Below are 27,456 nucleotides of genomic sequence, written 5' to 3'. Positions count from 1 at the left end.
ACACACCCTCTGGTATATCTATATTTTATTTGTTTAGAGTAGGGGTTTATAAATGGGCCTGATATGTAGGAGATTGTATGAAAACTCATGTGGGATATATGATTGCTTCTGTAGCCCTGAACTCTTGGTAAAATGTGTGACAATACTATTTCTCTTGAATATAGAGTGATATTTCATTGTTGTTTTTAGTAGAACATTTCTGATAACTAAGGGTTTAGAGCACATTTTTGTGTGTAAGTCATATGAAAGATTTCCTTTGTAAAACATTTAAGCATTTTCTGAAAGAATTTTGCAGGTCCCCATTCTTCTGTTTGTGAGGTAATTACTTGTGTATTTAGAGCAAACCATTATCAAGAGACATGTGATTATTTTCTGTCACTTTGTGACTTGCTTATTTATGTTTTACCTTTTGTTAAGGTTTTTGGTTGTTTCAGTGAGTTCAGTTTACCATAAGTGTCTTTTCTAGTTAAGATTTTTTTTTTAAATTCTTTATTAATTACACTTTATTCACTTTGTATCCCCCCTGTGGTTCCCTCCCTCCTCCCCTCCCAACCCTTCCCTTCCTTCATCCTCTGCATGCATGCCCCTCTCCAAGTCCACTGATAGGGGAGGTCTTCTTTTCCTTCCTTCTGATCCTAGTCAATTAGGTCTCATCAGGAGTGGCTGCATTGTCTTCTTCTGTGGCCTGGTAATGCTGCTTCCCCCTCAGGGGGAGGTAATTAAAGAGCAGGCCAATCAGTTCAAGTCAAAGATAGTTCCTGTTCCTATTACAATGGAACCCACTTGGATTCTGAACTGCCATGTGCTACATCTGTGCAGGGGTCTTAGCTTATCTCCGTGCATAGTCCTTGGTTGGAGTATCAGTCTCAGGAAAGACCCCTGTTGCTCAGATTTTTTTGGTTTTGTTGCTCTCCTTATGGAATTCCTGTCCTCTCCAGATCTTACTGCTTCCCACTTCTTTCATAAGATTCCCTGCACTCTGCCCAAAAATTGCCCATAAGTCTAGAGCATTTCCCTTGATAGTCTGCAGGGCAGAGCCTTGTTATTTCAGAACAAATAAGTGCCTTTTTCCTATCATTTTTGATTCCATCAAGCTTCCTTAGCACCTTATACAGAAGGTGCTAAGTAGTAGTCTCTGTGTCAGGCTCCTGACTTGAGCCCTCTTTTCTCCTTCTTCTGATGTCCATCCTCTTTCCTTTCTGGATAGGAATTGATCATTTTAGCAAGAGTTCTCCCTCTTGATTAGTTTCTTTAGGGAAATGCAAATCAAAACAACCCTAAAATTTCACTTTACACAGGTCAGAATGGCTAAGATCAAAAACTCAAGAGACAACACATGGTGGAGAGGTTGTAGAAGAAGGGGAACCCTCTTCCACTACTGGTGGGAATGTAAACTTGTACAACCACTCTGGAAAGCAATCTACCACTTTCTCAGACAATTAGGAATAATGCTTCCTCAGGATCCAGCTATACCACTCCTAGGCATATACCCAAAAGAGTCTCAAGTTACACAATAAGGACATTTGCTCAACCATGTTTGTAGCAGCCTTATTTGTAATAGCCAGAAGCTGGAAACAGCCCAGATGCCCCTCAGTGGAGGAATGGATACAGAAATTGTGGTACATCTTCACAATGGAACATTACTCAGCAATAAAAAAAAAAACAAGGAAATCATGAAATTTGCAAGTAAATGGGATGTGGAAAAGATCATCCTGAGTGAGCTATCCCAGAAGCAGAAAGATGCACACTGTATATACTCACTCATATAGACATATAATACAGGATAAACCTACTAAAATCTGTACACCTAAAGAATCTAGTTAAGATTTTATAGTCCCTTCTATAAGAAAATTTTGCTTTTGCCAATGTTGTGTATACAGTCTTCTTTTTTATTTTTAATTCTAGAAATTTTATTGCTCTAAGATTCTCATGTTAGTGTCTCTGTGAAGCTTCTTGTATTGACCTTGGTTAGTGGTTCAAGTCATGCAAGGTATTGATCAAGACTAAGTTTTCTTCTTTATATAGATTGGTTGTCATTTTAACATCATTGGTTGAAAATTTTTTTATCTTCTATCTAATATTGAGACTATTCAATTATATAGTAGCTTCCTTTTTGTGAAAAGAAAAAAAAATGTTGAGAAACCCTCACATTTGTTTTCCATAGTGGCTGCATGATCTAAAGCCTCCCCCTGCCCCCCAGCAGTGGCAGAGACTGCCTTACTCTACATTCTTGTCTGTCATTCTTGTCATTTGTTGTGAATTTGATTTGCCTTTCCATGATAGTGAATCGAGCAGTCTCTATATATCTCCTCGGTATGGGTACATTTTAAGAGAAAAATATCAAGTTAGGCCATTTGAGTATTTTTCAATTCATGTTTTTGTGGTTATTGGTGCTATTGAATTTTTTGAATTTCAGACATTTCCTCTATCAAAACCTTTTCAAGTGTTCAGTTGGCAAATATTTTCTTTCCAATCTGTTGGCTGCCTCTTTAGTATGTTGATTTTTCCTTCCCTGTGAAGAGGATTTTTTTTTTAGTTTGATATAATCCCATATGTCTGTTTTTGCTTTTGTCTAATTTATTTTTAGGGGTCCTATTTAAAAAAAAGCTATGCTTTTTTCAATTTTCCAAAGTTTCCTGTTTTTCTCTATTAATTACAGTTTCTGGGATAACATTTAATTCTTAAATCCATTAGAATTTATAATGTTGGAACAAATAAGTGCCTTTTTCCTATCATTTTTGACTCCATCAAGCCTCCTTAGCACCTCATACAGAAGACTGTTTTTAATATCTGTGTGGTAAGACTGTGGAAAATCAGCTGGCTGAAAATTCATGGTTTGGCTTTTAGGCTCTATATCATATTTCATGTCTATTTAAATGCCAGCATCATGCTGTTTGGATTATAAGAGTTTTGTAGTATGATTTCAGACCAGTAGTACAGTATCTTTTGCTTTGGTCTGTGCATATGTTTGTTTTATATTCAACTCTGCTGTGGCTATTTGGCGCTTGTGCCAAGCATGTATCTTTGTATGAGGGCATGCATGTGAGTATGTGTTGTGTAATTTTATGCAAAATTAAGGATTTTTGTTTGTTTTATAAATAAGATCTTGATTTTGTGTTGAATCTGTAGGTCATTTTTTTTGTGTGTGTGTGTGGTATGGATGGTTTAACAACATTCAGTCTTCCATTTCATAATCATGTGATAACTTTCCATGCTTTCATTCCTGTAGCTGTGGTTATATTTCTAAAGACTTACAAAATGCCTAAAGTTATCAACTCTAATTTTAATAAAAATCATGTTTATGTATGCCTGCTATTATGTCCAATTTAATGTATTTCACAATTCATCTTAAAATACATCCTTTGATCTACTAACCATTTAATAATGTTTTATTTAGTTTTACAGTGTTTAAAAAATTTCTGTTCTTTTTTTAAAGATACTTCACTTTCACCAGAGAAGATATAAAGACATTGATTCTTAAAATTTCAAAGGCATATTTTATGGCCTAGCATGAATTAATCTTAGTAATGTTCTCCATAAAGTGAAAATAATGTCTTAGCCATTGTTGTATGTAAAAAAGTATTTTGCAAGGGCTGTTATGATATTTATGAGGTTCAAATTTTCTAACTTTTAAGCCACTGAAAACTTGAAAGTGTAAATGGTCAGACATGATGGTATGTTTGCTTATCTCCTTCAGCTTTCAGTTTGCTCACATATTTTTCACACTTTGCATTCTGCATTCTTGAGAATTTGACACTTTATTATCCTCAGAGAGTAGCATGCTTATGGGAATTGTCCTTTTCACAAAGTTTGCTTTATCTAATATTATTATTGTACATGGAAGTTTCCTTCTGGCTACTCTTCCCACCCTGTATGTTTTCTTCATTTTTTTAACATCAAAAGACACTAGAATTTACTTTAAGATAACTTATAGTTGTGTTATTATTTCTTATATACTTCAGTGCTTTTTTCCTTTATTTTGAATGTTTTTCTTTATTTTGATTATTATTGAAGGTATTTATATTCCCAAAATTATTATTTTTCTCTTGTTCCATCTTTTGCCTTATTTGTCTTTTCCCTTTGTTTGATCCTATTTCTAGTACCTCAAAATTTTTCCTATTAGCTCATAAATTATCATGATATTTTACTTTTAGTGCTCGCCCAAATGTTGATAAATTAACTTGAGCTCATTGTCTTCTATGTTTGCATAGGTTATGAGACTAGTATTGCAACAGCATTCTTCTTTTTTTTATCACTCCACATCTTACATCTTATATCCAATGTAAAGTTCACAATAGATTAATATTACTTTCTCTAGCTTTATAAACACCTGTCTCTTTAAAAAATCAAATGGTAAAATGTCTTCCACTCTAAATATAGTGACAATTTCACTCTTCATGGAGTAAGGAAATTTCTATAGGTTAGCTTTGTATGTTCTGAAAAATCTTCACACATTGTTTTACACAACACACACACACACACACACATATATATATACATACATACATACATACATACAGAAATATGGGGTAGACGTGCACTCACACATTTGTGTTTGCAAGTGTGTAAGTAAAAATGTGTGAGTGTGTGCATGGAAACAAAGTTTACATCAGAATTACTGATTGCTGTTCTTGTTATTGATTGAAGCAGGGTGAGTATAGCTTGGCATTCAGTGTCTTGGCTTCCTAAGCACAGGGATTACTGGAGACTGACACAGCTGCTTGGCTTTTACTTCTGACCTGCGAATCTGCACTCTTATCTTCAAGCATATGCAGCAAGTGGTTTACCCACTGAATTATCTATCCAGTCCTCTTTCTGAACAGTGAAGATGATGTTACATTTTAATTTTAATTTTCTCAGTTTAAATTTCTGTCATTTTTACTCTTTAATTTTTGTCCACAGAAAGGCTCCCTAGAAAAGTATAAATCTTAAAAAATATGAAGCAGGAAAAATAAAGCATAGGATACAGGACTTTTGTTTAACATATGGGGGCGGAAAGAAAATCCTGTGATGGCTAATATGGTCAACCTGACAGAACCTGGATTCGCAAAGGAAGCAAAGTTCTGGGCATTATGCAAATTTCTTGTTAGGTTAATTGTAGTGGAAAGATTCAGCTTGAATGTGAATGGAGAACACAATTAGGATCGGTGTTCCAGAATCAACAGAATGGAGAAAGTGATTAAAGTCCTAACATTTATTACTCTTTGCCTCCTGAGTATGCCTACATTGTGACTAGATGCCTTAAGCTCCTGCTTCCACATCTTCACCAACATGAAGAACTGTATCCTCAAACTGGACATTATAAACTCTTCTTTCTTTAACTTACTTTTATAAGGTATGTTGTCTTAGCAAGGGATAAAGATATGAACTGTCAGAGAAGAGGAGAACCTTTTTTTTTTTTTTTTTGAGGAGAACCTTTACAAAGGAAAATAGCTGACACAGAGCATTCTTGATCACCAAACAGGACAGTAAGTCAGAAGAGCAAGTCTAGAGAGTCTTCTGAAGCCCCAGTGTGATGGTTAATCTTCGTTGTCATCTTGAAAGAATCCAGAATCACCGAGGAGACCTCAAGGTTCACCTACGAGAGACTATTTAGCTTCTGAGTATGCCTTTAAGGGATCACATTGATTGCTGTGCAAAGACCCACATAACAAGTAGGCAGTAACCTTCCCTGGGGCTAGATCTTGGACTGTACAGATAGGGGAGAGAGAGCTGAGTCCAAGCATGCATTGCTCTTTGGTTGCCTGTCTGTGTACATAATGGGAACATTCCTCAGGTTCCTGCCATTTTGCCTCTCTTGTCATGATATAATGCACCTTTGAAATTTGAAGGGAAATAAAGCTTTTCTCCCATGAGTTGATTTTGTCCTGTGTCCTATCATAGCATCAGAGGAAGTAGCAGAGACAACCGGTATGATTTTGTTTTTCTTTTTGCATTGCTCACAACTGGAGACCTTACCTACCCCAATGCATGGTGCTGATAACCTCACACCAGGACAGAGAAAACATGGGACTTTGGAACAAGAAAAAGATTTTTATTCTGCATTTGGCATCCATTTTCCAGTCACTTCCTGAAAGACGTCAGGAGAGCATCTGCTCTCTTGACAGCATGAGCAGCTTGACATTTCTTTTGAGGAATAAATGATTAGAACTCTTGGAAGTCATAGCAGACCCCAGCAGTAAGTGTTACAGCTCACCACCACTTGCACCAACTGCCTTCAGGTTATCACGGATACCTTTAAATTAAGAACTAAGTGACAAGGTAAAACAAAGCCTGGTTCTGATTTGAAAAAAAAAATCAGTACAGTCATAGTTCCGAGGATTCTACATCCCTGGATCACTAAAGATGAATGAGAGCTACCTTTACAGCTACCATATTTAGTGTAAGCCCAAAGGGTAGCCATTTGTTTTCATCATATATATATATATATATATATATATATATATATATATATATATATAATTTCTAAAACAGGTTTAAATGCCTATGGCAAAACATAAAAGTAAGCAAGTAAAGCCATGCTAGATTGTGTGCAGTGTGATGCCAAAGTTTGCTGCTGACTCTAGAGTTTTAGGATGTGCCTCTGAATTCACCAGAGCCATGGGTTCTCATGTTACTTTATCAGTATATATAGATGGCAGCAGCTTTTCCCAATAATTTCTTCTCCTGGTGATTTTTCCACTGCAGAAAGGTATTTGATAATATTTTTCTCTATCCCGTGGCATTTATGCTATTTCTAATAGTGTACTGATAAAACTATACCAGTGAATGGTATTCACAGAATGCAGTAAAATTTAGTCAGAAGCCATCTGACATTTGAAGTTAGTTTATCTAGGATCAAATTTCAGCCTTTTAAAAAAATTACTACATTTGATCTTTAGCAAAGTAATGCTCTTTATATTTGTTTTAGTCGCATCATAAGTTACTTGGGATTATAATGAACTGTGTCTTCACAGGACTTGTCAAGCATGTCCAAACACCAGAACAAGATAAATATGCAGGTTGAAATCTATGGCATTCCTGTTATAGCTAATAAGATATGAGAGCCAGATTGCACTCATCTCCATAACCTAATATTCTGATGGACAAAATTCTTTGCAGAGATGGGGAGATGATCGAGTCTATAAAGCACTTGTCTTGTAGAAGTGAGGACCGCTGTTCAGATAGTATAAATTCATGAAAAACAATGTAGGGATAGCATCTGTTTGAAAATTGGACTGCGAAAGGGAAATCCTACCTTTACATAAATAAATAATTGTCATAATAGGAAACTACATCCACTGAATAATGGATTTTCAAAACTCATGTAACCAACAAATTTTATATCTAGAATTTATAAAAATTGTCTTTAGTTTTTATTCTTTTTTACTTATTACGATTTATTCACTTTGCATCCTAGCTGTAGCCCCCACCCTAGTCCCCTTCCAATATCGATGAGAAATTTTATAAATATTGAAATGCAATAAAGGTGAAGCAGAGCGTTCATAAAATAATTTAAAAAATTGGAAAAGACACAAATAAGTGAAAATTTATCACTAATCAATATTCTATAAACTAGATAATAACAAAGTACCATGGCATATCTACCATAAAAGACTAGTGATACTATCTAATATCAAACATGAAAGACATTGCTTATGGAAATGTCTCTCCCTGGAAAATCATCTGACCAGATCAACTAAATGATGGTAGAACTTGGTGCAGACTGGGTAGTGACAGTGCTAAACGCAGCTAACTTGTGAATAGCGTGTGAGAGGAAAGAAAGTCAATCTGCTGTAGGGGAGACCATGTGGCGAAGAAGAAAAGCTAACACCAAAAATGTCCCCTGGTTGAGTCTCTCCACAGATATATAGATACAGCTGTTTTCAGTCTCTGTGTAAAATCTACAAAAATATCATTGCTTATGCAAAAAAGTACTTTCAGGAGACTGTTGTTAAATGAAATTCTGTTTAAGTCAGTTTAAACTAGATAGATAGAAAGACATTATTAGCAAATGTAGGCAAGGCTCTTGAGCACTTCTGCTCTATGGGAATGGGAAGAATAAGGGAAATGGCCAGAGGGAAACACAGTAGAGAGAATAGAATATAGGTACTGAAGATAGCTGTAAGAATTCATGGTTAAAAAACAATGTTATTGATACAGTACACTCTAGCAGGCAAAAGAGGATGGGCTCTCATGTGCAAGCTGATAGACTAGAGCTAGAAACAGAAGCCGTTCATTTATGACAGCAGGAGGAAAGCGGGCTCATGGCTGCCACTGCAAAAGTGACAGATGCGTGGGAAATGTCGTTTACGCTCATTTCGAGTCTTTTTGCAAAGACAGGAAAGAAAACCATCACTTGCTCATAGAAGCCTAAAGTTTTGGAAGAGAGAGAAAATTACATAAGAAACTTTTCCTTCAGATGAGTGACAGAATGAATGGGCAAGAGAATTGTCATAAGAGAACCAGCAAGCATTAAACTTGTCATTTGTATATGCTTTCTGCAAGTATGCTACACCGTGACTCTAAAAATCACAAGCCAGTATTTTCCCTTTTATATGAAAATCATTTATGAGGTTCTGATAGTACTTTATGAGTCAAAATTTACTGTCACTTTGGGGAGACAAACTTCCAGAAAACTTCTTAGTTCAAGAAGGACTTTTGGAAGCTAAATAATTATTTTATTGTTGATTTAGACAGACTCCGATTCATCAATTAGTTATACAGCCAAAAAATGCAAATCTCTGACTATATACAGAATTTTAATTCCAAATATGTTTTATTTAAAAATAACTTCATGCTGTTTTAAGACAAAATGTCTATTCACTATTAAATTTACATCTGATCTCTGGATTTCTTTTCGTGTGAGTGTAGGAGGACAATAAAATGACAGCAAAAACCAACAAACAAAAACACAAGCAAAAGCATCTGTATCATCTTCCACACTCAGTCTTTAGGTTCATGAATGGTGCTGGCAGAGGAAGAAACTACACAGTCATCTGCTGAATATACACATTAATGAACACAAGCAGTAAAACAGCATGACTCCTTGAAAGAACTCCTGAGGAGAAAAAAAAATTCATTTCTGTATCCTACCCAGCATTTTTTTTTAGTGGAGACTTAATGAAATTTGGATGAATTTGATTAGCACATTCAAAATATTTTGACAAGATGTATGTGGCTTTAAAATATCATAGGAATACAAGGTAATGGAACTCATAGAGAATTGTGCTCTATAGTGTTTAAAAAGATTAGGAAAAGTTCTCAGCTCATTGAGTTTCAGTCTTTGGCAAATAAAGAAAATGTCATTAATTATTAATGGAAGCCTTTTCACTTATTAATCTGTGAATTGTATGTGTGGAGATGAATCATCTGTTAGTAACAAAATGCAGATGGGAAAGATAATGCACCCAACCATCAAGTTGGTTGAACAAAGTTCTGATTTTCTTGAAATGGATGTCTTTAAGAGAAATGAATTGAGTATTGTTGAGGACCCAGAACAATCGGGCATGGTTGAAAGAGTTTTGACATTGACACATATCCCCTCTAAATACTAAGACTCATTCTGTGCATCATTCAATAAATATTTGTTAAAGCTTGAATTAAAGGCTCTCACATCAGTGATCTATGGAACATAATGTGAGAAAGATGATAAATTAAATGATTGATTGTTCACATTTTAATAGCTCACACCTCAACCAATGCTGCAAAACAAAACAGGTTTGTTTCTTTGGGCTCATTAATTATAAACTCAGAAACAACTCACAGATAAATAATTGCAAGTTGATCTTTTGTTATCAGTTTTTTTTTCCAATAAATTCCCAAAGAAAAGTAGTACACTGGTTAAGTAGAATAAGATATTTCAAGTTAGTTCCTTTTTCTTCAATATAGGTTTCTAATTATTTATAAAATGTATTTACCCATTCCTAGATAATTTCATGCATCTATAAAGATAAGATTGTGTATTATTTCAGATTCTGAAAATATCAATGACATGCATGTTTTGTTGACGCTTGAACAGAGCAGACCAATGTTGCACTATTAAAATTCCAACTTTGGGGGCTAACAAGAGAGCTTAAGAGGCTAGGGTGACAATTTAACTTGTTTTTCTTTTTTAAAAAGATGATTTCTTTTAAAGAGTTTCAGAAGTTTACTTATTTCCTAATAAATCTACCAGCCTGACTATTTCAATTTGGTTGAACCCAAAGAAACGTTAGTGTGCAAACAGTTCACTTCTCTTTCTCATCTGGACAACATTTACAAAGTGCATGGACCTCTTGGCTGACTCCTGTCCTCTATATGTTACAAAGACACCAGTGTTTTTCTAGGATATTGCTGGCTGTGCCCAGCAGTCTCTTCAAGAGTAAGTTTTGTGAACAGAGCTGTCATTCTCTGATTCTCATAGATAGTGAAGGACAAGGGAGCCCAACCAATTCTTAGTGTATTTTATCCTAGAGATACTCCCCAAGGACAAACTGTGCATCTGAGATCTTTGGATTTTGTCCTACGTAGTAGATATTTAAAATTATTCTGCTCCATATTTAATATGCCTACATTTGCATTCAGCATTTTGAATTGGATATCATCTTCATTACTGTTACTGGATCATTTCTCCAGATTTTTCAGTGTCTGCCTTTGCTTCCACCTGTCATTTGTTCCTGTTTTAATTAGTTTCTGACTTCAGGTCTTGCATTTAAAGCTATGGAGCCAGTGGCACAGTTTTACTGCTTTGTTTACGCCTGCACTATTTCGTAACTACACCATCAGCTTGAAGACTCGACAAAGAATCTAATTCACCTCTCATGTAACTAGATATACTGTTTAAAAAAAGCTCAGTCTTCCCTTAACTCCTAGCTATTTAAACACTCCAAACTTATTTTACAGAACTGTTTTCCAAGACAGCCAACTCTTTCAGTCCTCTACAAACAGCTAGAGTGCAAGGCATATGTACTCTATTGTCAAGGCATCCCTCAGTTTAAAAAGAGAAGGGGGATAACTACCTGAATCTACATCTTCATTAAAACTAAACAATAAGTTAATGTAACCCACTGTGTGTATATATGCGTATGCCTGTGTGTATGTGTGTGTGTGTGTGTGTGTGTGTGTGTGTGTACATGTATGTCTGCGAGACAGGAAGAGAGAGGTGTGCTTGTGTATATAAATATGTATGATAAATTGTGTATGTGAAAATACATTTGTGCCACAGTGTACTTCTGGAGGTTGAGGGAAGAATATGAGGTCCCAGTCTTTGCCTTCCATCCTGTTTGAAATAAGATTACGAATGCATATGCTGGGCTAGTTATTTGGTTTATGAACTTCTCGGGATTCTCGTATCTCTTCTTTCCACCTCTCTGCAGAGGTACTTGATTATAGATGAGTGCCACTGCTTCCATACTTACATGGGTTCTGCAATTCAAGATCAAATTGTCTCACTTGTGAGGCAAACTCTTCCTTGAGCCATCTCTCCTGCCTCAGTTTAGTAAAGCAAAGATAGAATATTTGATGCATTATTGGTGATTTAATTAATAAAAGAAAATAAGTTGGTAGGAAATAGCCATCACAAAACATTTCATGTTTACCATCAATAAATTTGTTAGGGTCGGCAATTGAGACTATAGTTAACTGAGATCTTGGATAATGCATAGAAAATTTACTTTTCTTCTCTACTCTCATGGGATCACTTTACCAATATCACAACAGTTTCCTTTTAGTGCCTCCCTGAAAATAATACTGTATCATAAACATTTTGCCACAAAAGTTAAAAATAATTATAACAGCATATTAATCAAGTATCCATATGGTATCTAAGACTAGAAATCATATTTCTCATCTCAAATTTTTATAAGTCATTTTGACCAAAACATTCTATCAAGACTCTGTAATAGGATCAAATGACAATGTCAAGATTGATGTAAATGCCAATAAAAGTATGGAGCAATTTGAATATAAATCATTTTCCATTATCATATTTTCCAGAATAAAATTATGTAGAAAGCTTTAGACATTAAGTGAAAATATGTAATTTTCAAGTCAATCTTAAAAAAGAAAATGTTAAATCAAATCCACTGTCATCACTCTCTTTTGTAGTTCTTCCAGAAAATAAATTAAAGCCACACATTTCTATTTTCTTTGAAAAAAAATAAGACAAAGAAGAGAACAGTGATGGGAAAAGAGGAATAAAAAATAAAAAAAGAGTAAGGGAAGTAATAGCCACAAAGAGGAGAAGAGAGGAAAGGTGTGGAGGGTGGAGTCAAAAGTTAGAAAAATAAGAAGAAAAATTTGCCCCATTCTCCTGTTCTCCCAAAGTGCAGATAAAATTCCACTAATGTCACAAAATCTCCCCTATAGATTCTTCTGGTTATGAGCAGTGGAAGCTCTACTATGTACTACTGGCATATTTGCCACCAGCAGAGCACCACAGTGAGAAATAATGAGCCATTCTGTCAGTGACTCCAATACTCTTCAGTGTATACAAGCACCTGTTTTTTCTATTATCAACTTGTTTTTTTTTTCCTCTTTGTATTTCAAATGTTTCTACTGATGCAGCTTTTTGCTGACAGTGGAGTGTTTACATCAATGACAGGCATTCCTACTGACAAAATACATTGATTCATAATTTGGACAACTCTAGTTATTTGCTCTCCAAATATTAGTTGACCTCATTCAGTCATATTTGGATATCTTCAATTTCCTGACGTCCCTAGACATCTATCAACCTCATTCTGTCTCTGATTCTGACTTGGGTGTTGCCCCTAGATATCCCTGTGAGTTCCTCTTGATGTGTAAATATTTATTGTTCAGAGTTTCAGAGAAACAGCTCAACTTCATCTTTTGTGTTAAGTGGCCTTTTGCTATTTTCTTTATTACATCATGTCTCCACTTCATTGGTATCCTCTCTAGGAAAATGTATGTTACCTTTCATTTCTGCCTGTCAAAACAAAGTTTTGATTCTTCTCTCAAGTGTGGCAATCCTGTTTTAAGGTGTCTCTGCTCTCTAAATCTAGTCCTAGTCTACATTGATATACTGAGATCAATCTGTCTTCTTCCAGTTTATATATCATATCACATATATTTCCTTAGAATTCATATATATATATATATATATATATTCATTACATTTTACATAACAGACTAGTTACTATTTCTGACTTTGCTTTTAATTATTAGATATCCTGTAAACCAAAATAAATGTTAGCATTTTATACTAGTATTCTAGTACTCTTCTTATGTTTTTTAAATAGTATACATATGTTATTTTAAAGTATCATATTATTAGCTCTGTAGATTTGGGATGTGTGCATACTTAGGGATGATTTTATATAGGCATTCTTTCAAAATGCACATTGACTAATATTAGACAACACCATAGATCTAAGTTATGATATATACAGTTTTTAATGCATTTCCTTGCTTGTGACTTCCTCTTCTTATGGGTCCACTTCCCCATGATTTGCTGTGGCATAGAAAAAAATCACAGCTATACCTATAGACATCTCACTAATTTAAATCACAAGCTCTATCAGTATCATCGCCATGACACAGGGTGTTTGCCAATGACTAAGATAATGCAGAGATTAAGAAGTCTTACTTTTTATTAATTTAATTTTATTTATGTATTTATTTATAACAAAAGAAGGCTTACTTTTTGTGCTCAACTTCCGGTTTCCAAATCCAGAAACAAGGTAACTCATATTTTCATCACTTAAGACAGGTACTAGAAAGACTGAACAACGATCAAGAGCATGACATTGGGGACTGTTCTCATGTACAACCCTCAAATCTGTACTGTTTTTAAAACATTTTTCAGCCTTACCAGGCCACAGAAAATGACAATGCAGCCCCTCCTGATGAGATCTGATAGACTAAGATCAGAAGGAAGGAGAAGAGGACCTCCCATATCAGTAGACTTGGGGAGGAGCATGTGTGAAGAAAAGGGAGGGAGGGAGGGTAGGACTGGGAGGGAAGGAGGGAGGGGCTTATGGGGGGATACAAAGTGAATAAAGTGTAATTAATAAAATAAAATAAAGATAACAACAAAAAAAACATTTTGCCAAACTCCATTTTATATTTATTTTAAAAAAGTCATGTCGCCAAACTCCTTAAAGAAAACTCATTTGGATCATTACTTAGAATAATATTAAGGAAAGAATCCTGGGTATAGTGAGGGGACTTGAAGCCATCACATTCTGATATTCTCACTAGTTTGACACAGGGTAAGGCCTTTTTTCCTGAATGTATTCATTCCTGAATTAAAAGATATAGCTTTTGTTGTTTTAATGTTAGAGACAATGTCAGATTGCTGTTGCTCCTGAAGCTTTCCACAGGAGTGTATATAAAGCAAAACTTCAGTCTGAACTTGGATGACATTGTTAAGCCACAGGGTGTATAAGGAACAAGAAATAAACCAAGCATATTATTTACCTGATATGATACGTCATTTGTGCAAAGTGAAATTACTAGACTCTTCCTTTATTAGCATTATCAAGTGTGCTGCAGTGTCTTGAGATCTCAACAGATTTGACTGATTTTCCTCTAACCTGATACTAAGATCAATGCAAGCATATAATGTCCAATACAAGGAAAACTTAAAGTAAAAGCTCTCCACACTGAAGGGACATGATAAGCTTGCTTTACATTTAGCGTTTTAGAATTGCACATATAGATAGAATGCATTTTGATCAAACCCAACCCACATTCCCTCCTTTCCCAATACCCATTCCATGACAATTTCCTCTTACTAATGCATGGGACCCACTGATTAGATTTGGGAATACTAGTATGTACATACAAGAAGGTCATAGAGTAGAACAACATCGCTCAAGAAAACTGTGTCGCCCTCCTTTGGCAGCCACAAGTTGCCAATATTTCCTAAGCTACAAACAGGGCTTGGTGAGCCTCTCCCCAGTCCATCCTAGGATTTTGGCTAACAAGATCTTGTTCAGGTCTTGCGCATGTACTCACTGTTGCTGTAAATTTATGTATTCAACAGTCCAATGTTGTCTAGAAAGCACTGTTTTACATTAACCATCCACCTCTCAGAGTATTCCAATGTTTCTGCCTTCTGTTGCATTATGATCCCTGAGCCTTGTGGGGAGAGGTCATGATATACACATGCCATTTAGGGCTAGCCAGGCTACAGTTTCTTAGTCTATGTATGTTGGCCAGCCATGCATCTGTATTAACTATGCATCTGTATTTAACTATGATAAAAAAAATAAGCTTCTCCAATAAGGGTTGACAAATGCACAGAATTATTGGTGTGAAGATACATATTTATGGAGCAGTTTAATACTATGGTCATTTGGCCGAATAATAGCAACCAGTTCTCCCACAGGGTCTACGATGTATACATAATGGATTCGTGGCCCAGTTATCAATGCCAGTTATAAGTTGCAACTGTGGATTGGCCATTAAATCCAATCAGAAAGTGGTCATTTACTCCTGTAACACACATGCCACTATTGGACTAGTGTGTATTGTGTTAGTCCAGTCATGACTGTAGGTCACAGAGATCATAGCTGGGTAAGGTCACTGGTTACTTTCTTGCCTGGTAGCATGCACAGAACCTTCCAGCACTATAAAATCTAGACAGCAGGAATGAAGTTTATAAGTTGATAGTAGCTTTATATCATATGTCTTATGACTCAAATATGCAATATCTTTATCAATAAGGTCTTACCATCAAGTTCTGGAAGGAGACCAAAGAACCATTAGCCTGCAATGTGTAGGGGGTCTGTGGAGCCCCAGTAATCAGCAACTCAAAAATAGAAAATGTCTACCAGGTACTGTGTCTTTTATTTGCTAGCCTATGGTACTGTCTCCACTTTTATAGGGTAACTCAATTTAAGCTCTTATTAAATGTATATTTTAGGAACCAGCCACACTGCATTTATCCTTTAAACAGAAGCATAAGCATCAATTGTCAAAACATTATTGGACAGCATGCTATTCTTTCACTGACTGACATCTATCTGTAGAAAAACATCTTTAAACTGTTTATTTTTTATTTTTACTCAGCCTTTATACAAAGTAACAAATAATAGGATCAGAGTGCATCTTCTGTTTATGTTTTTTTTTTTTTTTTTTTTTTTTTTGTAGTCCAGACAAACACTTGATATCAAGGAGAGAGGTAGGGGGAGGTAGGGGGAGTTGGAGTCTGGGGGCGGGGGGGAGGATTAACAGCCTAAGCTTTTTCTGTAATTATCTAAAATGATCTAGATTAAACTGGAATGTATCTACTGTACCTCATTAAGCATACTGTTCCACCATGTGCCCTTTCTATCTGAAAATGTTCTCTCATTTTCAAATTGAATTTCTCCCCCATTAACTTACTGCTAAGGTATATTTTAATGGCCTTCTTTTCAATGTAAGCCCACTTGTTTTGGCTGGGAAATTATCTCATTTCACTGCATAAAGCCTGGCTTCTTTTCTAATTTTCAGTAATTGTGTCCATTTCTAGGTAAAAAATATATACTCAAACAAAAGGTCTCTTAAAGCTGGCCTGTCATTTTCAGTTCTTTCTCCCACAGATACTGCCTGTTCATTTCCCTTACAATAAAGCATGTCTTTTCTCCCTCTCCAAAACACTGTTATGAAAACCCACACAGGGAAATAGCCACACTGTGCTGGATGAGGTCATCTCATCACAGGACTCTGACATCTCCACGGTGCACCTGGCAGAGGAGGCACAGCAACGTCCAGGTGTTCATTTGTCTCATGAGCAAATCCTTCACTAGAACTCAATCCTATCTGCGTTTCATTCACTAGAGTGTTACTGCCTAGCCATTTTATCATAACAATATCTCTAGACATATACATTTAATTTAATCATAACTAGGTCTTTTACCACACACTCATTATTCAGACACTAACATATAGACATACATGCAAATGCACACCAGTATGTGTATACTTTGAGTCTCTTCTTTTCTATGATAAACCACATTGCGCACGCAGTGAGGCACATTCTTATGAAACATCTTTTAAAACTTTTTGAATGATTATTTGTCCATACCTTTCTATCTTTGATGTGTTTTGTCAGTGGGGAAAGGTAGCTTGTAGGTGACATCTCAAGTAAAAAGCCAACCTGGTACAAATGAAAAAAAAAATCTGTAGTGCTAAGACAGATAGAGGTGTTATTATTAGAACAGGAAAATCAAGAATCAGGGCAATTAAGTAGTAAAATTCTAAATTCAACTCTTTCTGCAACATTCTTGTTTGGCACATCAGACATAGAATATAGACAGTCTCCATGTGGGTTCCCTAGTAAGGGGAGCAGAGGCTGTCTCTGACATGTCTCTGACAGTGGCCAGTTCTTTGATCGCCTCCTCCTAAGGAGGGCAGGGTGCAGCCTTGCCCAGCCACAGAAGAAGATGATGAAGCCAGTCCTGATGAGACCTGATAGGGTCAGAGAGCAGGAGAGGAGGTTGTCCCCTGTCAGTGAGCTAGGGGAAGGGAGTAGGGGGAGAAGAGGGAAGGAGGGCAGGATTTTGAGGAGATGAGGCAGGGGGCTACAGCCAGGATACAAAATGAATGAATTGTAATAAATAAATAAATAAATAAATAAATAAGGAAATAAATAAAGAAAGAAAATTAAAACAAATAAATAAAACCAATGTCAATGAGATGCCTGTGCTCCCCTGGTACAACAGGACAGTGTAGAAGGGTTGGGAGGCTATGTGTTAAAGGTAACCTTGGAGCTGGAGCTATGGCTCTGCCTTATGCATGCTGCTGCTCTTTCACTGCGTGTGAAGTTGGTTCCCAGCACCCTTACCTCGCATCACACAATGGCCTATAACTCCAGATCCAGTGGATATGCCACCCTCTTCTGGAGCTGATGGGCACCTATATTTGCCACCCCATATAACTGCAACAACAACAAAAAAAATCTTCTTTTCCAAAATAGAAAAGAATAAAAACTGGGAGGATAAAGTATTCTCTCTCACTTTGTAGAACAGGCTGGCCTTGAACTCACAGAGACCTGCCTGGTTCTGCCTCCCCAAGTGCTGGGATTACAGATGTGCACCACCATGCCTGGCCATAAAAATGTTTAAAAAGCATCCTTTAAAGAAAATATAAAATAAAAGTGAATACCCCATGACAACCCCAAAGTGACAAAGACTTTTGGTATAGTAAATAATTAAACAGTTCTAATAATCGGTTGCCTAAAAGGTTCATGGTATAGACTGAAAAGTTTTAGAGACAAACATGGGCAAGTCTTACACATAACAAGAAGCAGATAAAATATAGGGATCAGTGAGAAATTATGGGAAGATTTCAAGATAGTGCCAGGGAGAGATGTGTGGTAAAAGCCTGATTTATATTTTAGTGTGTTTTTCTGGCAGTGGCAAACATTGAAGGCTGGATAGAGCCACCTGTCTGGGAGGCTGTTCCAATAGTTCTGGAAGATGACAAGTCTTGACTAGTTAAAGTATAAATGAACAAAATGTTATGCCCTGTGGACCCTACATCCTGGTATCAACAGAGATATGTGGACCCAATTATGACAGGGCTTTTTTCTCCTAAAAGAATTGATATGTTGCAGTGGTTCTCAACTTCTGGATGGTGACTGCTTTGGCAAACCTCTGTCCCCCCAAAAGTTGCATTGCAATTTGTAAGAGTAGCAAAATCACAGTTATGAAGTAGCAACAGAAATAATGTTATGGTTGGGAGTTAGTAAAACATGAGAAATTGCAACTGTATTAAACTGTTTCAGGGTTAGGAAGGTTGAAAGCCACTGAGATATCTTGTAAGTGCAGCGATAAAATGTGAAACAAACAAACAATAACAACAACAAAGAGATTACTCTGAGGAGTATTTAAAAATATCATTTGAAAACACTGGGTCATGCAAATTAGCATGACCATTATAGAAATCTGGAGAGGCAGCAGCTTTGAGATATTCTAAACCTACTTTTATCTGTGTGAAGTGGGAGGAGGTGAAACACTTATAGACTAATTTGGCAATTGAAACACAAAATTAGAAGCAGAGAAAAAAAAAAAAAACTTAGAGAAATGTTAGAGGCCCATGGAAATCTCCTAGTCAGATAATCCAGGAGAAATAAGGAGTAGGACTTGGAAATATATGTTACTGTATGTGCCAGGGAGAAGAATTCTGTGGGGGAGGACATTGGAAATGTTTTAAAAATGTAATTATGGAGGGGATAGAATTCATACCCACTTCTAAGTGACATTTGGGTACATCTGTATTTTTCAAGTTTTCTACAATGAGGAGATAGCATAAGACCCTTGACATTTGCAAGGGATAAATCCCTAGACCTTTGCAAATTCCTAGCTCTGCAAATAGAAAATTTGTACAGTCTCTTGACTTTCTCAAAAAATTATCTTTCCTTCCACAGGAGTTTCCAGTGTGTCCCCTCATACTGTGAGCTAGTCTTTTTCTCCTCTTTCTTCTGTGCTACTTTCACTAGAGTTGAAATCAAGGCTGCTTAATACTTTCCATGTGAGAAAATTTTGTTTCTCAATATATACGGTTCTATAAAGCAGGTCTACAAATATATATATATATATATATATATATATATATATATATATATATATACAGCAAATTAAAAAAATAATTTTAAACCAAGTCTTTGATATCCATAGTAACTTGCCATTTACTAAAGAGAGAATATGTTTGCTTGTTAGTGTGATGCTGGGCTGGATGTTTAATACTGAAGAAAGCAGAGCACTTTCCACAATGTTCAGTTTGATTTAAATTTTTATTGATTTTGTAATCATTAACACTAATATCTTCATTACTCATGAATATGTAACAAAAATGGCAAAAGTATATTTAAAGGCATTTCATATGTTTTTAGTAATTCCAACCCAAAATTCTTTTGGCAATTTGGGCAGGTCTTCCCACATCAACTAAGGCAATCAATGTATTATCCCAAATACTTGTACATAGGTCAGCTTCATCTAGACCAGTCCTCAATTGAGGCTCTCTGCTCAAGGGATACTAAGCTATCGCAAGTTGGTATTTAAAAGCAATTTCCTCCGTGTCTGTTGTTATGTCCCCTGATTCTTTTCTGATTTTACAGATTTGGATAGTTTCTCTCTGCCTTTTAGTTAGTTTGGCCAAGGGTTTGTCTATCTTGATGATTTTCTCCAAGAACCAGCTCTTGGTCTCACTGCTTCTTTGAATTGCTTTCTTTGTTTCTAATTAATTGATTTCAGCCATGAGTTTGATGATTTCCAGCCATCTACTCCTCTTGGGTATGTCTTCTTCTTTTTTTCCCCCTTAGGTGTGCTGTTAAGTTGCTTGTATGAGATGTGAGATGTCTCAAATAGAAGAGGAGGAAGTACTCATCTACCAGTGGACTAGGAGAGGGACATAGGGGTGAGGTGGGAGGGAGGGTAGGATTGGGAGGAGATAAAGGAAGGAGATACAGCCATGATACAAATTGAATAAGTTGTAATAAATGATAAAAAAGTACAATAAAAATAAAAGCAAACATAACATTTCCCATAGGTAAACCATGTATTGTGTTATAAACAATAAATTTCCTCTGCACCCCATAGCTCATAGTATGAACCAGCACAGTTTGTAGTTCTAAATCGAGACCCAAGAGGAGGTGTTTCAAGCATCATTTATTGTTGTTTTTTTTTTGAGAAAAATATGTACCATTTTTCGCCAGATCCTAATTTGCTTTTCAATCACCAGTGTAGATGCCCAGTTTTCTCTTCATTCTCATCAAACTTATTGTTTATTATTTTGACAATAGCCCTTTGTGCAAGTGTGAGGTGAACTGAATTGGGGTTTGAATTTACATTTCTGTGATGATATATGATTTTGAGCATTTACCCTATTGGAGGTTTATGCTCTTTCGACAAATGTCTTCTCTATTCATTTGACACTTTCTACATAATATATATGTGTGTGTATATATATATGTGTGTGTGTGTGTGTGTGTATGCATATATATATATGTATTAAGTCTTGAATTTAGTCTTGACTTCTTGACTTGGTTTAGTGCATTACATATTTGGGATATTATAACTTTATCAGATATATAACATAAGTCAGATCTTAGTTGCTTTGGCAAAATCCTGAGATATATAACTTAAGTAAAGGTTTTCCTTGGCTTTCTGTTTCAAAGCAGTCAGTTCATGGTTACTCAGACTTGATGTTTTGGGAGCTTTGTTCAGGAAATATATATGGCAGAAGAAATTTCTCCTTTCACAAAAGTTGGAAAAAAAAACCCAGAAGTGCCAAAAAGAACCTGTACAACATCAGATCATCTAGAGGTATCTCCATCCCTGATCTTAAGTTGTACTAAAGAGCAGTAGTTATAAAAACTTCATGGCACTGACATAGAAACAGAATGGAGGATCAATGGAATTGAACAGAAGACACAGAAATAAACCCACATAATTATGGATACTTGATTTTTACAAAGGAGGAAAATCAAACAATGGAATAAAGACAGCATCTTCAACAAATGGTGTTGGTCTAACTGGATGTCTACATGTAGAAAGATGCAAATAGATCCATCTGTATCACTCTGCACAAAAAAACGTTGAAGTGGATTAAAAACCTCAACATAAAACCAGACACCTAAATCAGTTAGAAGAAAACTGGGAAAGAGCCTAGAACTCATTGGCATAGGAGACAAGTTCCTGAATAGAACACCACCAGCACAGGCTATAAGATCAAAAATCAATAAATGGGACCTCATGAAACTGAAAAGCTTCTGTAAAGCAAAGGACACTGTCATCAGAAAAAAAAAAAATGGCAGCCTACAGCCTGGGAAAGGATCTTCACCAACCCTATATCTGACAGAGGGCTAATATCCAGAATATATAAAGAACTAAAGAAAAAAAATCAAATAATCCAAACAAAAACTGAGGTACAGAGCTAAACAGAGAATTCTCAATAGAGGAACATCAAATGGCAGAGAAAAACACTTAAAGAAATGATCAACATCCTTATCCATCAGGGAAATGCAAATCAAAACCACCCTGAGATTTCACCTTACACCCATCAGAATGGCTAGGATCACATTGACATGACTTCTTTGTTTGTATCAGTAATGGTAATAAGGTGTCATTGAATCGTAAGGATAACTCTCCAAGTGGGTTCTCTAGTAAGTGGAACAGGGATTGTCTCTGACATGAACTCAGGGGCTGTCTCTTTGATCACCTCCTCCTGAGGGGGTAGTAGCCTTACCAGACCAAAGAGTAATAAAAAGCAGCCAGACCTGATGATACCTCATAGGCTAGGTTCAGATGGAAGTGGAGAAGCACCTCCCCTATCAGTAGACTTGGAGAGGCGATGAGGGAGGGAGAGTGGGATTGAGAGGGAATGAGAGAGGGGCTACAGTTGGGATACAAAGTGAATAAACTGTAATTAATTTAAAAATTTTTTAAAAGCTGGGAAGTGAAGAGAAAGTGAAGGCTAACTAGGTTCATATTCTCTTCAAGGTCATTCCCCTGATGACATCACTTCTTTCTAGGAGACATCACCTTCTAAGGGTTTCAACACATCCTAGTGTTGCTAAAGGCTGGCAATCAACCGCCAAAACATATGAGGCTTTAGAGACATATCAGCACCAAGCATCCTGTAATATGGTACTAAAACACTTACATTCAATTAGGAGACTGTGTCTCTTTTTGTATTCCCTTTGTTATGAAAAAGCATTTTATTTAAGGCAATCTCATTGGTTTATTTTCAATTTTACAGCCTATGCTTTTAAAATTAGTTCTTAAAACATCATTGCCCAGACCAAGGGCTATGAAGATTTTTTTTCTTTTACTAGGTTTATGTTTTCAAATATTATACTTAATCTTTAATACATTTTGAGTTGATTTATAAGCCTCTCATACAAGGATCTAATGTTCCACATTGTCCTGATACCATTTAATGAAAAAAAAGTATCATTTTCCCATGTGTATTCTTAACTCGAATGCTCAAAATCAATTGACTGAAATTGTGGGCATTAATTTGTCGTGTCTCTATTCTGCTCCTTTGGTTCCTTTGGTTTTATGCCATATTGCCTTAAGTATCATAATTTTATAGTATATCAAAAAGTCAAGAAGCGTGATTCCTCCAACTTTGTTTTTGTTTGTTTGTTGTTTGTTCATGATCGTTTTGGTTGTTTGAGGTCTCTTGTAGTTCTGCACAAATATTAGAAATTTTCTTCATTTTATGAATGTCTGGTTTTTCAACATGGCACTTTGAGTTGTGTAACATTTTACTGGAATGTGTCCAGTGTATTTGTCTTATCAGTTTTTTTTAATCAACATTACTACATGGTTTCTGGGTTAATAATACTCCTAAACTTTTAATTTTAATAACCACTTTAAGTCAGTTACTTTCTTGATTTCTTCCTTAGGTGGTTCTCTGGAACATGGCAGCCCTGTGGGTTTCCTACAGACTTACCATACATAGCCTATATTTTGTTGAAGTCCCTTCTGCTGTACTGAATTTTCTAACAAATTTCATCACAAAGTGTAGTGAAATGTGTCTGATGTATTGTCTGCATCTAATGAGATGAACACATCGCTTTTGCTTTTCACTACGATTGTGTGGTAGTTTACCTTTACAGATTGTCCACTACTGAGTCACCCTGGCATTCCTTCAATAAATCACCTATGAGTTTGTGCTTTCATGTGTTTTGTAATTCACATTGAGACTACATTTGTTTTGGAGGTATTTCTCCCTGTTTTATAAGAGATATATGCCTTGTAGTTTTATTTTCTTATCCCTTATGGTATACAATTGACCTTGTAACATGTATTTGGAAAATGTCCCTCTCTTCTTTTATTGCTTTTTAGTGCCTCTGAAAATACAGATGAATACAAATACAGGTGAATACAAATCTCTGGGCTTCACACAGCTCTCTCAGGTTCTTGTTTGTAAGTTTGTGTGAGGACTTGAATAGAAACACTGTGGAAACTTTTTCCTATCCATATGTTGTGATCTTGGGACCTGGCCATGTTAGCCCAGTGACTTCATAGTAGGTGCAGTAGTAACACCATAAAGATATTTTTACTATCTTTACCCCAGGAGCTCACATTGACATGACTTCTTTGTTTGTATCAGTGCTGGCAATAAGGTGTCATTGAATCGTAAGGATAACTCAAACTTTCTTTTCTAATAGTCAAGACAAGAAAGAAGTTCGTAATCTGAGAAATTATAAACTTTGCCACAGTTTTCAATTCCAGCTAGTTATTAAAATATTAAGTCTAATTTTTCTGCCAAATATTATCTTCCCCTTTCAAACAAGCTATGGAGATTTTTAAAAACACAATCCTCCATGTAGAGGTATGCAATTTTTATCTTTGTTCATCATATCTGATTGTGATCACTCTATCGAAGCTATACAGTATTAGACAATCATGTTTTCTACCATATATACCTACTATGTAATGTAGATTGAAAGCAAGAGAATTGCCGTAACCACACACATCCTGAAAGAAAAGAATAAAAGATACCTAGCAGCCATTGCTCTTTATCAGCTGCAACATCCCACTAGGCAAGTGTTTTCATAGAATGCCCAGGCTGTGAGTAGAAAAACCTCCCTTGATGATGAGCTCCATAACTCCACCCTCCCGGAGGAAGCTCTTTTCCTCATTGTCTTCAAAACACCATGCTCTGCACCCCATTTTTAATTGGATTACTTGATTTGTTGGTGTTTAACATAAGTTCTTTACATATTCTGGATATTAGTCCTCTGTCAGATATAGGGTTTGTAAATATCCTTTCCCAATCTGTAGGCTACCATTTTGTTCTGAGGACAGTGTCCTTTGATTTACAGAAGCTTTTCAGTTTCATGAGGTCCCATTTTATTGATTACTGATCTTAGAGCTTGTGCTGTTTGTGTTCTATTCAGGCTACAGAGCTAAACAGATAATTCTCAATAGAGGAACTTGAATGGCAGAGAAACACTTTAAGAAACATTCAACATCCTTAGTCTTCAGGGAGATGCAAATGAAAACAACCATGAGATTTCACCATAAACCTAACAAAATGGCTAACATCAAAAACTCAAATGACCACACATACTGGAGAGGACGTGGAGAAAGGGAAACCCTCTTCCATTTCTGGTGGAAATGCTAACTTATATAACCACTTTGGAAATTAATGTGGTGCTTTCTCAAAAAACTGGGAATAGTACTACCTCAAGATTCAGGTATTATACTCCTAGGCATATATCCAAAATATGCTCAAGTATACAACAAGAACATTTTCTGAGTCATGTTTGTAGCAACTCTATTCATAATAAGCAGAAGCTGGAAACAGCCTGTATGTCCCTCAACAGAGGAATATTGTGGTACATTTACACAATGGAATACTACTTAGCTATTAAAAACAAGGAAATTATGAAATGGTGGGAACTAGAATAGATCATCTTGAGTAAGGTAACCCAGAAGCAGAAAGACACAAATGGTATATACTCACTCATAAGTGTGTATTATCCAGATAATATGGGGTAAACATACTAAAATCTATACTCCTAAAGAAGCTAAACAACATGGAAGACCATAGGGAAGATGCTCAATCCTAATTCAGAAGGACAAATGCAATAGACGTTGGAAGCAGGAGAAGACAAGGCACAGGACAGCCTGCCACAGATGACCTCTGAAAGACTCTACTGATATAGGTATCTAAGCAGAGGCTGAGACTCATAGCCAGACTTTGGGCAGAGTGCAGGTAATCGTAGGAAAGAAAGAGGAGATAGAAAGACCTGGAGGGGACAAAAGCTCCAAAAGAAGACCAACAAAGCCAAAAAACAAAGCAAAACAAAACAACAAAACAAAACAAAAACAAAAACAAAACAACTGAGCCCTGGGGGCTCTGAAGAGAATATACCCCAAACAAGGACAGTGCATGCAGAGGAACTAAAACCCCGGCTCAGATGTAACCAATAGACTCAGTCTTCAAGTGGTGTCCACAGTAAGGGAACAGTGACTGTCTCTGTCATAAACTCAGTGGCTGGTTCTTTGACCACCTTTCCCCAAGGGGGGAGCACTCTTGCCAGGCCACAGAGGAGGACAATGCAGCCAGTCCTGATGAGACCTGATAGACTAGGGTCAGATGTAAGGGGAGGAGGATCTCCCCTATCAGTTGTCTAGGGGAGGGGCATAGAGGGAGAAGAAGGAGGGAAGGTGGGATAGGAAGGAGATGAGGGAGGGGCCACAGCTGGGATACAAATTGAATAAATTGTAATAAATGGTAATAATAATTTAAAAAAACCCACCATGTTCCGTATTGTGAAAAGAGATTTTTCTCTCTGTTATTATCTTTTTCTGCACATACATAAATTATTTCAGGTATTGTGTTCTTCACTTTATGAGGACTATCATGCCTTCTCTAACCACTCCTTACCAACGTAAGCATGGTTGCCTAAAGACCATGTGTGCTAGTTGTTATCAAGCAATGGCAGAAATTTAATATTAGCATGACCACTTGAAACAGTATGATGGTTGTTTCCAGTGTAAATTATTCACTATTCCAGACAGTCCGTAATAAAACTTGAATCCAAACTCCAAACCAATATGTAAAATTTCCTACAGTCTTTCTGTCTTCATAGTCCTAGTAACAAAGATTATTTCAGGAATTGTTAAAATTGTTTCCTTGGTGGGTGGGTATAATCTATATTTTCCACAACACGAATACAGTCTCACAGAAAAACAGAAATATAAAAGAAAATTTCCCTCAGCAACACAATATTTTTTTAAAAGGAAATACAGGAAGACTTTTACATATCTGAAGCAATTCTGATTAATGTACTAGGAACCAACTTCTGATTGCTTTTAAGATCCAGGCCATTTATTTCATTTTTATGATTTCCTTATCTGTTTTAAAATAATCTTACTATGTTGAATAACAAGGACAAAACATTATAATGCATTTATTCGTCACTCAATACATTTAAAGTACATATTTTAAAGACTCACTTTTATTTGCATTTATGTATATGTGCGTTTGCAAGTACGTATGCACACATGCAGGCAGATCCCAGCTAGCTGCAGTTACAAGAGATTGTGAGTTTCCACATGGGTGCTAGAATTGATAACCCTGTGATAACCAGTGGCTACTCTTAACTGGTAAGCCAACTCTCTAGCCCCTAACACAACATAGTTCAGGCATTGATATAGGCTCTTTGTGGATAATTCTTGATATGATTTTTGTCTTACAGTACTTATGTACCCTTTGAGAAGTTTAACCAAACTGTTGCAGAAGTTTTCAACAGGATTATGACTTTCAAAATCTTTAGTTAAATATCACTTCCAAGCAGGGAATTCAAGTGGGTCAGCTTCAATAGTATTTCAAGAATTGTGATCTTCCTCTTCTCCATAGTCAATTATTTAGTAAACTCATCACTTTTTCAAGGCACTCTATAAAATGTGACCAGTTTGGCTCAAAACATAGTGCCACAGTGTGTTTCCCAGGTATTCTTCTCGATCTAGAGGACAAGTCTGTTATTTTTACCATACAACTCTCAAATTATAGCAGGCACATTTT

This window comes from Meriones unguiculatus, chromosome 1 (genome assembly GCF_030254825.1).
Source record: "Meriones unguiculatus strain TT.TT164.6M chromosome 1, Bangor_MerUng_6.1, whole genome shotgun sequence".
Classification (NCBI taxonomy): domain Eukaryota; kingdom Metazoa; phylum Chordata; class Mammalia; order Rodentia; family Muridae; genus Meriones; species Meriones unguiculatus.
The sequence above is the reverse complement of the archived record's forward strand: the minus strand, read 5'-3'. Positions refer to the sequence as shown.